Source organism: Sapajus apella, unplaced genomic scaffold (genome assembly GCF_009761245.1).
Source record: "Sapajus apella isolate SASKATOON/1434 unplaced genomic scaffold, GSC_monkey_1.0 scaffold10, whole genome shotgun sequence".
In the NCBI taxonomy this organism is placed as follows: Eukaryota; Metazoa; Chordata; class Mammalia; order Primates; family Cebidae; genus Sapajus; species Sapajus apella.
Genome location: NW_022436950.1, coordinates 18,514,436 through 18,527,420, shown reverse-complemented (window position 1 = coordinate 18,527,420; position 12,985 = coordinate 18,514,436). Strand labels below are relative to the sequence as shown.

The following is a 12,985-nucleotide window of genomic DNA, read 5'->3' as shown; positions in this document are numbered from 1 at the left end:
TACAGGCTTTGGCAGTTTTGCACATTTAATTGAAATGCATTGGCTTCTCTAAAAAAGAACTTGCTTAACTCAAAAAGGAATTACTCATAATCTCTCTAATATTAATACTTGGACGTTTGACAGTACCTGCTGCATCCCGTGGTGTTGCATTTATGCCGCTCAGATCTGAGGTCTTGTCTGACTTAGTATCTGTTTCAGTCAAGCTGTGTGAAATCTCTGGCTTTCGTGCATACACACAGGAAGGTCTGAAGGGGTGTGTGTGGGGGGGGGGGCAACACACTGTGGCCAGACTGGTAGCCAATAGAGACCTTCATTATGCATATTTCCACTGATGCCAGTGTCACCCAGGAAAACCACCCTGGAAAGGGAGTAAATGAAAAGCCTGCGTCACCAACAAGGGACCTGAGTCTAGAAGGGAACCTAGAGAACCCGCCAAGTCAGCTTCCTCCATCTGCGCAGGCCTCACTGACTCATGTGGCTTCCTAAGTCACTTAACCCTGACTCACCTCTGGGCTAGCCAACTACTGCTGAGATCCTCTGCAAGGCAAATCACATTATCCTTTTCTGAAACAAATGATGCATTTTAGGACTAACACGTGCAGGCCCTGGCCTCATTCTCTGGCACGATATTGGAAACCAAAAGTGATTCCTGCTAGGACAAGGTAGCCTGCTGAAAGTAGGTGAAAATCTCAGATAATCCACATTCCCCATGTAGCCATTCTACTAATTCTTTCCTTATTGACCTTCACAGGAGAGACCAGGTTGTTCTTGGATAGGGACGCAGGGTTGCAAACATACACCTCCCTCAGATGTGCAGAGGAAATGTGTCGCCTTCATTCCTCTGCAGGTGTACTAATCTCTGTCACAAACCCATCCAAATTCTTGTAGAGATATTGAGAAGAGCACGCTATGTAGAGTGCAAGTCAGCAATTTAAACTGTTTCCTTAAGGACTAGTTCAGTTTTTCAAGTTTCCTTTCATTCCCACAGCTCCTCTTAAAGATGGGGTTTCTGGGTTTAGGGAAGGAAGCTGTCAATCGCCTTACGAGGCAGAGACTGAGGATGGGAGATGGCTGAAAATCTTATGGTCTGCTCCTCGGAGGCAAGGTTCTGAAGGGCATCCACTACCTGTCCTGGATGAATGGGTTATTGTTATTGCTATAGCTATTGAGTATAACATCAGTTGAGCTAGTGCATTATAACCTTAACCATTACAATGCAAGACTTTAAAAAACTTAACTACACGGTCAGGTGCAGTGGCTTACACCTGCAATTCCAACACTTTGGGAGGCTGAGGAGGGCAGATCACAAAGTCAAGAGATCGAGATCATCCTGGCCAACATGGTGAAACCCTGTTTCTACTAAAAATACAAAAATTAGCTGGGTTTAGCGGTGCGCACCTGTAGTCCCAGCTACTCAGGAGGCTGAGGCAGGAGAATAACTTGAACCCAGGAGGCGGATGTTGCAGTGAGCCGAGATTGGGCCACTGCACTCCAGCCTGGCGACAGAGCAAGTATTAAAAACAAAACAAGACAAACAACAACAACAACAACAACAAAATCAAAAACATAAAACAAAAAAACTTAACTACACAAGAAGTGACTATAAACTATTAAAAATATCCCAGTAGATTCACACCATCAATTCTCCAATCCAACTTTCCCTTAGCCAGATACTAACATTGACTACTGACACTTCAATGACATCTGATAAGAGAGGAAGTTGTTAATATACCTTACGCTTGCAAATACATTGTTAGGGCCCAGTCTAGGTCTCACAGGTCAAGAGTCATTAACTTTTTCATAAATTCAGCTCTAGGTAGAATCTGAAAAGTAAATACTTATAGACACCATTAAACATAGCATTATCTAAATCTAAAATGAGAAAATATTTACAATAATGTTAAAGTGAAAAATGATATCATACAGAATAATCTCCATTTTACAAATGCACATACATAAACACATGTACACACACATGTGTATACAAACAAAAATAAATGTCAGAAAGAAAAGGCCCAAATGTTAATAAAGATTATTTCATAATCACCTGGTTACTAGATAATTTTTATTTTCTACTATGTACTTTCTTGTTTTATACATTCTCTTCTGCTATTGTGTATTTATTTTACATCCAGGAAAAAAACTTTGGTTTTACAGGTAAACTTTTATTTTGAAAATTGCTAATTAAATGGCTATACAATAAGTTCATTTTATAAGCACGAAAACAATGGCAATATGTATTGAGGATTTATTTAACAGACATTTTCAAGTACTTTTCCCAAAGAAGATTAACATTTTTTTTCAACATAAGTTCCAACTTTAAAAAACCAAATTTACTTTATTTATTTTTGAGATGGAATCTTGCTCTGTCACCCAGGCTGGAGTGGAAGTGACACGATCTTGGCTCACTGCAGCCTCTGCCTCCCAGGTTCAAGCAATTCTCATGCCTCAGCCTCCTGTGTAGCTGAGATTACTGGCACGTGCCACTATGCCCAGCTAATTCTTTTACTTCTTATTTTTTAGCAGAGATGGGGTTTCACCATGTTGACCAGGCTGATCTTGAACTCTTGACCTCAGATGATTCACTCACTTTGGCCTCCCAAAGCTTCAGGATTACAAGGGTGAGCCACTGCTTCTGACCAAAAAATCCAATTTACTTTAAAACAATAGCTTTAATTCTTTTTGATCACTTGAAAAATACTTAAAAAGAAAAAAAAATGCAGAACTGCAAGATTCTTGACTCTATGAGCCAGTGAGACAACCAACTTAATTTGCCACAATTCCTGCCAAAAGCGAGAAAACGTGATTATGCATTGAATTAAACCAAGCAAAATGATATTATTGGGGGTTTTTTTTAGTGTTGAAAGTTACCTGCAGATTTTCCTTTCCATCTTTACAGAGAATTTTTAATTTGGTGGTACCCCCTGAAAGTGGCTGTGATACACCGTTCAATGAAAAAGCAGAATAGAAAATTGTGATTGCACCTGAATTTCTATTATCAATTTAGAATGCATTTGACTGGCCTTGGGGAACAGAAAACCCATGAAGCAGAACTGAGCACTAGCTCACAGGCATGTAGGTTTCTGTTCTAACTTACTTAATCGCCAGCACAACCCCAGGAGCATGTAGAATTATCACTCACTGATGGTGAAAAGGAGGAATACAGAGGTTAAGAAACACATCCAAAGATACACTACTAGTAGATGGCAGATCTGGGATTCAAACCCAGGCAGTGAGAATTTGTCCCTTCTTAAATTCCGATATTCTGTTTACAGAAAAGGAAGGGGCTTTCCATGATATCCAGAAACAGATTCTTTTTTCCTTGGGTCTCTTCAATGGTTCTTGTACACTGGGAATTTGTGGGAAGCATCAGACACCCAGAGGTCAGCGCATTTGTGTGTGTGTGTGTGTGTGTGTGTGTGTGTGTGTGTGTGTTTTAATTTCAAATGGGAGTCACTTGGGAGTTTTGCTAATGTAGCACTTTCTCCACCTTTCTGTCTGCAGTAAAGTTGGAAAGACTTCTTCCTTACAGGAAATAACCCGCAAATGAAATCACAAGACACAGTTGCTCTCCTTGGTGAGCTCTTGGAAGGGCGGAAGGTTCCTGGTCCATCCATTACCATGTAAATAATTAAACACCCAGAGCCTGCAGCCCAGGGTGGGAGGTCTGTGGAGCAATTTGCTTTAAATATTGGTGAGCGTAAACTCGGTCAGTCATTAGCTCCTCCTAGTGGCTTTGGGGACCTTCAATCAGGAGGCAGCTTAGAGGCTGCTGTCTTTGAGGAACAGAAACCCTGATTGATGAGTAGACTGAAGTTTCTTCTGACATGACAAGACCTTTCTTCACCTCTCAAGCCACAGGACTTGACCACTCAGGGAAAGCTACCCTAGCTCTGAGTGCAAAATCTGATTTGGTCAACAAACTACTTTTATACAGCCAGGGCAAAGCATGTTATCTATGTATGTGCCATTTATGATAACAATCAATACTATATGTATAATTCTGTACAAAAACAGAGTCTAGACAGGCACAGTGGCTCATGCCTGTAATCCCAGCACTTTGGGAGGCCAAGAAGGGCGGATCTTTAGAGGTCAGGATTTCGAGACCAGCCTGGCCAACATGGTGAAATGCCATCTCTACTAAAAATGTAAAAAACAGCCGTGCATGCCTGTAGTCCCAGCTTCTCAGGAAGCTGAAGCAAGAGAATTGCTTGAACCTGGGAGGCGGAGGTTGCAGTGAGTCGAGATCACGCCACTGCACTCCATCCTGGGCAACAAGGGCAAAACTTCATCTCAAAAATTAAATAAATAAAAATAGAATCAAACCACAATTATTTTCTCTGTTAAAGAGGAGTAGACACATGGACAATTAAAAGACAAATCACACATTGAGAACTTAAGTCTGGCTTTTAATTACACTCTGCTCTTGCATGTGAATGAAGCCACATCTGCCACACTAAAGTTTAATGATTTCAAATAAAGCAACAAGGCCACACCTGAAGAGAAAAAGAAAAAGTGGGGGGGAAAGCTAAAAAGCACTCCATCTTTCCCCTTCTGCCCTCCTACTCAAGTCCTCTGTGGAAATGACTTCATATTGTCAATCAACAGATCTCTTTCAGGCTGATGTCACAAGTCACCATTCCCCAGACCTTTGATGGATTAGGTGAAATTCAGTGTTTTAGTCCCAAAGGATATCTTGACAATAAAACTAAATAGAAGGAGCTGAGATGTCAATAGAGTCTCAAATGTAGAGTAGGCATCATCCATAACTTACAAGGACATTCATTCTTGGAAAAACCCAAATTAAATCTACCTGTAAGCTGGATGCAGTGGCTCACACGGTAATACCAGCAACTGAGGAGGCTGAGGTGGGAGGATTACTTGGAGCCAGGAGTCTGAGAATAATCTACTTATAGATAATCCAGAATAGTGACACAAAGGCAAATACAAATCACATTGAGAAAAAAAATACAGATATCTACATTGCAAGTATAATCAAATAGGAAAAGCTCCAGCTCCCAATTTTGCTGCTGTATGATCACATAGTTTGATGCATAATCCATAATCTACTCAACACTGAGTAAATCCACTATGAATTTTATTATTGATGCCAGTAGGCATTAAACTTCCACCTTTTTTTTTAACCTGCCAATGTTGATTAGAACACAAGCGCACACTCGAGCACACACACACACACACACACACACACTCCTCTCTCTCTCTCTCTCTCTCTCTCTCTCTCTCTCTCTTTCTCTCTCTCTCTCTCTCTCTCTCTACTATGGGGCAGCTTTAGAGATTTAAGAATAATTTGGGCTGCCTCAGAATACTGGAAACCCTAGAAAACCAGCAACTACACTGGAAGGTCTTGAATAACAAAGGTGGTTGTCTAGAAAAAGCTACAGACTCTGGAGTCAGGAATAAATCTAGGTTAATATCTTGGCTCTACCCTTGAACAATCTTGCCATTAAGCATATCTGATGACATCTGTAAGCTCTAGTCTAAAAGAGTGACACTAATACCTCATTCACAAATCTGCCAATGAGAAGGGAGTGATCCCATACATAAACTGCTTAACAGTGCCTGGCACAAAGCAGGCACCTTAAAATACTTAAGTTTCCTGCTGTTTTCCTCCTCTTGACAAGGGCTTATTCTGGTGAATCCCCAGGGGGGTAAATAAGCATGAACACATGCCTGAGAATTTTTTAAATCCTTGGAATTATTTTTTTCCTCCTGGTAGTCAGTACTGTTGACTGGTTTGGAACTTCCTAGTGAATTTTTTTTTTCTCAAATCTTGGAGTATTTTTAGGCTGTATAGATCAGTGTCCTTCCAGAATGTCTCAGCCTGACCTGCCCCCAGCCTGTCTCCAAGACTCAGTTTGTGTTTTCTTGAAGCCTGCAATTCTTTCCTGTTCCAGCTACGTGTTCTTATTCAATCATCCATTGATTCAACAAGTATTTACCACATGCCAATCCTGTACTGGGATACAAGGTGACTAAAACAGGCTTGGTTCCACCTTCAAGGAGATCATGTTTTTGCAGAGGACACCAATGAAAAGTAAGCAGGCATATAAATTCTTTAATATAACTGACACCGTGGCAAATGCTGCGATAGGGACTCTAGGAGAGAACAGATGTGTGAGTATCAGGGCAGTGGTTACCACATGATGTAGGACATGAAATGAAAATGATAGGAAATGAAAGCTATTGGCAACAGGGCACTTTGTCAGATTATTCTCTCTCTCTCTCTCTCTCTCTCTCTCTCTCTCTCTCTCTCTCTCTCTTTCTCTCTCTCTCTTTCTCTCTCTCTCTCCCTCTTTGAGACAGAGTTTCACTCTGTCACCCAGGCTGGAGTACAGTGGCATAATCTCAGCTCACTGCAACCTCTACCTCCCAGGTTCAAGTGATTCTCCTGTCTCAGTCTCCTGAGCAGCTGGGATTACAGGCACCCACCACCACGTCCGGCTAATTTTTGTATTTTTAGTAGAGATGGGTTTTCACCATGTTGACCAGGCTGGTCTCCAACTCCTGACCAGATTCTTGTTTCTAGAGTCAATGCCACTCTTAGAATCCTGAACTCCTAGCTGAGGATTTAATTGCATATATAATCTTAGGATAAACTACTTTGACTTCCATCTTATTTATTTATCTATTCATTTAAACTTTTCTGTCAAAATGTCTACTCAATAAGCTAGATATGTCAAAAGGTCTGCTTAATAAGCTAGATTCCTTTCCTCTTAACTGAAAGTAATTAGAGAGGAGTGCTGCCTGGAATCCTGCCTCCTTAGCCTTGTGTTCTACTTTTTCATCGACACAGGATTTGTGTCAATTGTTGGTCTTATGGATGCTCCCACCGTGGGGAGGAAACCACGGGCTGACGACAAAGGCTGTCTGACTTCCCAGTTTCACTCCAGGAGACCCACATCACACGAGCCTCCTCTTGATGCTGTAGACATAGTCAAGAGGTGGTCGCCTGTGTCTTCTTCACATCCATCTGCTGGGGAACAGGACTCTCTTTCCTGCTCTGCAGGGTGGAAAATACCATCACCCGCGTCGCTCCCTTGGAGATGGGTCCCACACTCCAGGCAGGTCAGCATGGACACAAGAGCTCCCTGGCTGCGAGTGGCTGCCTGTTTTCAGTAGAGGTCTTCAGCCAGCACTTTCTCCTGCAGGGTAGCACTGAGCTTTCTTCCAGTTCATGGCTCTGGAAGGCACCACAAGTTCTTTTTGGCACATTTTCCACCTTCCTCCTCCCCTCCCACTCCTCCCTCTCTCTCCTCACCCCACACAGATCCTTTGCTGATTGACTGCCATCGCCAGGCTTCCATACCAGGGAATCAATCAAAAGAGGCCTTCCCACACAGAACAGCCCCCGCCCCTCCACCAGGCTGCTGCCTCTGACATTTCCTGCGTGCCTGGACTTAGCTTGTTTGGAAGGCTCCAGACTCCTCCTATCAATCTGGGCACTCAGGGCTCTGGCAGCTGCTGCCGCTCTGAATGCTGACACCCTGCCACGTCAACACTGGCCGGGCCGATGTTCCTTCACACTCATCTGCTGAGCCCAAACTTCCCCTGCTGGCTGGCTCTCCCTGTTTGAATGGGCTCCCAGTCAGAAAGGGCTCCCTGTAGCCTTAGCTCCTTGAAGCTTGCCTCTTGCAGCCTTCCGGCTGGAGGATGTGGATGTTGGATCAGCTCAGTGGTCCTTGGTTCACAAAAAATAAATTCAGTTCAATGTGGCCTCTCCCGAACCCCCTCAAACAGCCTTCCTTCAGATTGTGCCTGCTGGCCTTGGCATTGTCCTTCTGACTTGATTTTTCAGACTGTCTTTCCTCTTTTCTGTGAGAATATCATAGGGCTCAAGGACCTGAAGGAATTGGTGCATGTATTTCATTTGAACTCTGCTGAAGCTTTTTATTTTAAGCCAAGTTCTTCCTCTGCTGTCTAGAAAAAAAAAAAAAAATCCTTCTCTTGCTGTCTCTTTTGCCCACACAGATTGCAGCTTCTCATTTTTCTGCTTCCAACTTTCAAGTAGTTGTATACTAATTGCAACTAATTCTTGAGTGTAGACTGATTAGTAAATACAGAAAACCACAATGGGGTAAATTTTAAAAACCTCCTTAGGCTGGGCATGTGGTTCACGCCTGTAATCCCAGGACATTGGGAGGCCAAGATGGGTGGATCACTTGGGGTCAGGAGTTCAAGACCAGTCTGACCAAAATGGTGAAACACCATCTCTACTAAAAACACAAAAATTAGCTAGGCATGGTGGTGCATGCCTGTAATCCCAGCTACCTGGGAGGCTGAGGTAGGAGAATTGCTTGAACCTGGGAGGTGGAGGTTTCAGTGAGCCAAGATCACACCACTGCACTCCAGCCTGGGTAACAGAGCGAGACTCCATCTAAAAAAAAAATCCTTCTCATCTAAGGAGCAAGAGATTATACTGATCAACATGACAGGATATAGCCTTACAGTTTAGTTCTCTGCATTATACACACAAAGAATAAACACACATGTGTGACCTTTCTTTCCATGTATAATAAAAGCATCATCACTTGACACATCTCAGGACTGTTTCTGATTTAATATTTTATGAATCTTAAAGACAGGATTATTCTTTGACCCACCAATTCCCCCCTAGAATGGAAAAATACATCAAAGTGTATGCGCTAGGCTGTTCACCACCACACTTATCATATTAGCTCCAAATTAGGGACCATTTAAATTCCCAGGAACAAGAGATTGGTTAAATAAATTGTCGGATAACTGTGCAATATAATACTGTGAGAATATTAAAAAATGGTCACATACACACATACACACACACACACACAAATATGGGCATGGAACCCTACTAATAAAAAGATCACAAATTAGTATGCATAATACGTTACATGTATGCATCTGTTTCATTTTTGAAGATAATATTCAAAACATTGAAAATATTTATCTCTGGCTGGCTGTTTTGTGAGTAATATACGACTTTAGGTTGTCTGATTATGTTAGAATTTTTATAATGAACACTTATGCTTGTGTAAAAAAAGTTAATAGGAGAAAATCTATTAGAGATGATTTTTCCATACCATTGCTTTTCTCAGAAATGACTATTAATGGTTTGGTACCACCAAGTGTTTAGTTATTTCCCTATCTCAACTGCCTTATTGTATACTGAGGGCGGGAGTAGGAAGGAATGAGGCTTACAGACAAGAAGTATCTGACTAATTAGGAACAAGCCTGGACTAGAATCCAAGTCTCTGTTTCAAAAGTCTAAATCCTATGCTGCTTTCCAACTGTTATAAATCCAGGAATCTGTAATGTATCCTACCAGTATGCTGTGTGTATGTGTGCATGTGTGCATGTGACACATATGCACACAATATTTTACCATATTCTTTTTAAAGAGTAGTTGAAGTTGGCTTATAAAATGGTCATTTATACTTTTCCAGCTCCCTACTGCCCTTCCTTTGAACTTGGAAACCATTTCTTACTTGAACTTCATCTCAATCTTCTCTACGCCACTTGTTCTCCAACTGAGGTCCCTCAGCAGCAGCAGCAAAATCATGTGGAAACTTGTGAGAAATGCAAATTCTGGGGCCTCACCCTAGCCCTGTGAAATCAGAAACATTGGAGAGGGGCCTGCCATCTGTGTTTCAACAAGTCCTCCAGGTGATTCTGATGCTTGCTTAGGTTTCAGACCCTCTGCTCCACGTAAACCACATCAGCAGTGATGGCAGGCAAAACCAGCACAAAACAAAAACAATAGAAACACTACAGTGGACTGTGTTTTTTTATTACTTTCCTTCCTCAAGTTGCCCTCCCTTCTGCCTCCTCTACCCCTAAATTAACCTAGAAAAATGTGAAGAATGTGGATTCCAAGGGTCAGAGTGCCCGGGCTTAAATCTCAATTTCATCCCATATTACCTGCATCACCTTAAATGAATTATTTAGCATTTTTGTGTCAATTTCCTCATCTATAAAATGAGGTCAAAATTATAGTACATACCTCCTGGCACTATAGTGTTCCCATGCTGCTATAGTGTGTTCCCATGCTGCTGTAAAGAACTGCCCGAGACTGGATAATTTATAAAGGGAAGAGGCTTAATTGACTCAGAGCTATACAGGACTGAGGAGGCCTCAGGAAACTTAGAATCATTGCAGAAGAAGACGCAAACAATTCCCTCTTCACATGATGGCAGGAAGAATTGCCCAGCAAAAGGAGAAAAGTCCATTATAAAACCATCAGATCTCATGAGAAACCACTCATGATCACGAGAACAGCAGCATGGCGGAAACCACTCCCACAATTCAATTACCTCTCACTGAGACCCTCCCATGACACGTGGGGATTATGGGAACTACAATTCAAGATGAGAGTTGGGTGGAGACACAGCCAAATCCTATCAACTACTAAACATACAGATTTGAGTGTCTGGCTATGCTAAGCATATAAAAGTGTGTGAATTATTTATTTCGGCTCTGCCCCATCAGAAGCCCTACGTGCTCCTAGTGTCCCCATCCCTGCTCACATTTACAGGTTCTGTGCTTAGTCTCCCAGGCTTTCTAGGTCGGTAAGAATCGTCTTATATTCCATGTATATTAATGGATTACTAGTAGTTGTGGGTGGAATGAAAACATTTTCAATTTCTAACCCCCCATTCCTGTGAATGTGACCTTATCAAAATTATTGCCTTTGCAGGTATAATCAAGTTAAGATGACATTATACTGATTAGGGAGGCCCTAGTCCAATGGCTGATGTCCTTCTGTAATGAGGGAAACTTACACAGACACACACAAGAAGGCCATGTAAATCAGAAGCGGAGACTTGAGTTATGCTGCTAGAAGCCAAGGATGGTCAAGAATCTCAGTAACCATTAAAAGGCAGAAAGAGATGAAGAAGGATCTCTCTCCACAGTGTTCAGAGAGAGCACAGCCTTGCCAATGACTTGACTTTGGACTTCTGGCCTCCAGAACTACCAGACATTGCAGTTCTTTTATTTTAAGCCACTCAATTTGTGGCAATTTGTTACAGCAAACTCAGGAAACTAATATGGAAATAGCTTGATATAGGAGTCCTATAGCTCACTGTATTAGTCTGTTATCAAATTGCTCTAAAGAACTATGTAAGATTGGGTCATTTATAAAGAAAAGAGGTTTAATTGACTCACAGTTTCACAAGATATGCAGAAGGCATGGCTGGGGAGGATTCAAGAAACTTACAATCATGGCAGATGGGAAGGAGAAACAGGCACATCTTACCATGACTGGAGCAGGAGGAAGACAGCAAAGTGGGTGGTGTTACACAGTTTTAAGCAACCAGATCTCATGAGATACCAGATCTCATAAGAACTCACTCACTATCACAAGAACAGCAAGGGGAAAATCTGCCCCCATGATCCAACCACCTTTCACCAGACCCCTCCCCCAACACTGGGGATTACAATTTGACATGAGATTTGGGTGGAGACACATCCCCAAACTATATCATTACTTATCTGGAAGATATGCTTTCAGTATTTTCAGCAATATGTAGAACAGTTGTGAGCCCTAAACTTGAAGTCAAAAGCCCTATGTCCAAATATCAACCCTAATACTTCCCAGCTATGTAAATTTTTATAGATTTCTAAACTCTCTGAACTTAATCTTCTCACATGTAAGGTTGCCAGATAAAATGCAGAGCACACAGTTAAATGTGAATTTCAGATAAAGAGTAAGTAATTTTTAGTGTAATTACGTCTCACGTTAAGTATATCCCTTAAGACATAAAAATGTGTTTATTTATGGGAAACTCAGTATTAATGAGAAAACTTGCATTTTTATTTGCCAAATCTGGAAATTCCACTCACATAAAAATACAGTTGGTAATATCTGATTTGCACTCTTATTGCACAAATTAACGGGAAAATTACATGTGAAAATGCTTGCTATGTTTTAAGTGTTCAATAAACGTGTATAATGATAAGTCCGCAGAAATGGATGATCTTTGAGAGACTCAAAGAGAGAACATAAGCTATTTCATAGAGGAGCCCTTGGATACTACCATACTGAATTTTCATAAGCATGATTTATTGGATTTAATTAGAAGAGGGATGTCATAGGTAGCTAGAGGTGACAGCATGGGTAGCAGCTATATATATTTATATGAAAATGTATAATATTATACACACATAATATATGTGTATTATACATTACATCTATTTATTTATTTGACAGCAAAATATGTGAAAAACAATTATTAAGAAGCAGACACAAATACTTTGAAGAAGCCAGTTTGGAGTCAGGTAGTATAGGGGGAAAGCAACGTTATACAGCAAGAATGCCCAGGTACATCATGGTTTCATCAATCATGGTATGGTGATTAATGACAATAATTACAACTCTATGTCATTGGATGAAAATTAACTTGTGTCTGTTATGTTCTCTTTGTGACAGTAGGGCTGTGTGTAGCATTTCAGAAATCTCTCTCCCCCCAGAAAAGGTCTAAATAAGCTTAGGCATTAAAAGGATAATCTTCACTCATCTAGACATTTCACTCCTCAACAGATGAAATATTTGCACATTTTAAGAATGGTCCTCTCTGAACGTTTAATATAATGGCACAAGTTTTCCAGTATTTCAGACAATTGGGGAACCCCTCAACTGGCAACTGAAAGATGGTTATTTGTTTTGCTTCCACGAATAACTGGTCTACGATAGAGTTTTTGGCTACTAATTTCAAGTCAAAACAAAATTACTAAGTAATCCATTAACTAATACTTAGGGAAAAAAAGTAAGAACAACATAATATAAATAAGAAAAGTCTCTTGAATATAAGTCTAATGGAGTCATATTTTCCCTATATCTAAATTCCAGAATTCAATTCTAAATATGGTGCCAATTTTTATGAACTTAATATTTGCAGACCCCTTCAATAATTATTAACCACTGACTAAAAATAAGATGGAAAATATGGTCTTTTGAAAGCTTAGAAGAAGAGAACATAGAACATATGCA

At 40.9% G+C, this 12,985-nt stretch overlaps 1 long non-coding RNA gene across 1 annotated transcript; it reads left to right on the top strand.

Annotated features, from left to right (window-relative positions):
• Positions 1 to 2,795: 2,795 nt before the first annotated feature.
• LOC116551508 lies at positions 2,796 to 7,955 on the top strand. The gene is made up of 3 exons (XR_004268975.1): positions 2,796 to 3,075; positions 3,505 to 3,623; positions 6,815 to 7,955. It is a non-coding gene; the product is annotated as an uncharacterized LOC116551508 (long non-coding RNA).
• The last annotated feature ends 5,030 nt before the right edge of the window (positions 7,956 to 12,985 follow it).